Raw genomic sequence first — 2,500 nt, 5'->3', positions numbered from 1 at the left:
TACACACAAACACACAGAGACACACATAAGATACACCACATGCACACACACATACACAATAGAGACACACAGACACTACCACCATCACACAACACACAGACACACAACACAGAGACAATAATACCATGCACACACTATAACAGAGACACACACACAGACACACACACGCAACACACACAGACACACACACACACACAGAGACACATTAATACACACACACACAGAGAACACAATAATATCAACACACACACCACATCATCATCAACACACCATCATCATCAGACACACCCATCACAGAGACACACCAACATCACCACAGACACATCAACAACAGATCATCATCATCATCATCAGATAACACTACACAATAACAATAACAGAGACACACACACACAATACACACACACATCACACTCACACACACAGAGACACACACACACACAGAGACACACACAGAGACACACATGCACACACACGCACACACACACGCACACACAGAGACACACACACACACACACACAGAGATACACACACACAGAGACACACACACACACACACAGCCCAGGGTGCATGTCTCTGTGTCCTAGAGACCAGTCAGGCTCTCTAACTGTTTGTGCTCTAGTGTAAAGCACTTTGAGTTGCCTTGTGCTGAAATGTGCTATATAAATAAAATGGCCTTGCCTTGTGAGAAGTGGACTGGTGAAGGTTTCTGTCTTTCTTCCAGAAAATTGAAGCTCGAGTTGCAGCCGATGAAGACCTGAAGCTGGCCGACCTGCTGAAATATTACCTGAGAGAGTCCCAGGCTGCAAAGGTCAGACAACAAGGCTCGTGTTCAACCTCCCACTGTGTTCCATTACTTAAACACTGTTTAGAGAAGGATTCACAGCAGTAACACACACTGTTTAGAGAAGGATTCACAGCAGTAATACACACTGTTTAGAGAAGGATTCACAGCAGTAATACACACTGTTTAGAGAAGGATTCACAGCAGTAATACACACTGTTTAGAGAAGGATTCACAGCAGTATTACACACTGTTTAGAGAAGGATTCACAGCAGTAATACACACTGTTTAGAGAAGGATTCACAGCAGTAATACACACTGTTTAGAGAAGGATTCACAGCAGTAATGCTTGAGAGAAGATTCACAGCGTAACACACTTAGAAAGACACAGCAGTAACACACACTGTTTAGGAAGGATTCACAGCAGTATTGACCACACTGTTTAGAGAAGGATTCACAGCAGCATTACACACACACTGTAGGAGGGTACAGCAGCAATACACACGGTTTAGAGAAGGATTATAGCACACACACATTTAGAGAAGGACTGCACAGAGCAACACACACTGTTTAGAGAAGGATCCACAGCAGCAATACACACACTGTTTAGAGAAGGATCTCACAGCAACACACACGTTTAGAGAAGGATCCACAGAGCAATAACAAAACTGTTAGGAAGGATCACAGAGCATAATCAACCAAACAACCCAACAACATCCTCACCGAAAGTCAAAATACTTAACTTGTGTGTAGGTAATGGGTGGTAGAACCGTCTGTAGCCCAGGTCCTCATCCAGGTCTCAGGTGTGTAGCAGTAGTAGTCCAGGCAGACTTAGGTGGTAGGTCCTTGTGTTCTTTCAGGTAATTCAGGTAGTCTGTGTGTCCTTTGTGGCAGGTTCGTTCAGGACTAGACTAGGTTCATGTCTGTGTTCAGGTCAGTGTGGCACCAGGTCTGTTCAGGTTCTAGGCCTAGGTGGTGTGTGTGTAGGACCTGCTGTACCGGAGGAGTCGGGCTCTGGTGGACTACGAGAACGCTAACAAAGCTCTGGACAAAGCTCGCGCTAAGAACAGACGCAATGATCGTTGCAGCTCTGCTGCCACAAGTTTGAGAAGATCTCAGAGTCAGCTGCCATCAGTATCACACACACACAGACAATACACACAGAGATTACTACACACACACACACAATAACACACACACAGAGATTACACACACACAATAATAATAATAACACAGACATTATCATTAATAATAATAATAATAATAATAATATCACACAGACATTAATTAATAATAATACAGACACACACAGACACAATAATATCAATAATAATAACACAGACATTAATAATAATATCAATATGGATTACGACATTAATAATAACAATATCAATAATGACAGATTAATAATAATATCATCATCATCATCAATAATAATATCATCATCATCAATACGGATATCAATATCACAGATATCATCATCAATATCATCATCATCATCATCATCATCATCATCATCATCAATAATATCAATATCATCATCATCATCATCATCATCATCATCATCATGATCATCACCATCATCATCATCATCATCATCAACATCATCATCAGACATCATATCATCATCAATACCATCATCATCAATCATCATGACATCACCACACATCATCATCAACAGATATCAATGCAACTGAAATCCAGCTAACAATTGAT

The 2,500-nt window shown here is 41.2% G+C and overlaps 1 pseudogene; it reads left to right on the top strand.

The window, feature by feature from the left end:
• The window catches only part of LOC120572589, an 18,076-nt pseudogene that overhangs the window by 13,563 nt on the left and 2,013 nt on the right, over positions 1–2,500 (top strand).

The sequence above is a fragment of the Perca fluviatilis genome, chromosome 14 (assembly GCF_010015445.1).
Source record: "Perca fluviatilis chromosome 14, GENO_Pfluv_1.0, whole genome shotgun sequence".
Lineage (NCBI taxonomy): Eukaryota > Metazoa > Chordata > Actinopteri > Perciformes > Percidae > Perca > Perca fluviatilis.
This window is presented reverse-complemented; position numbering and strand designations above follow the sequence as displayed.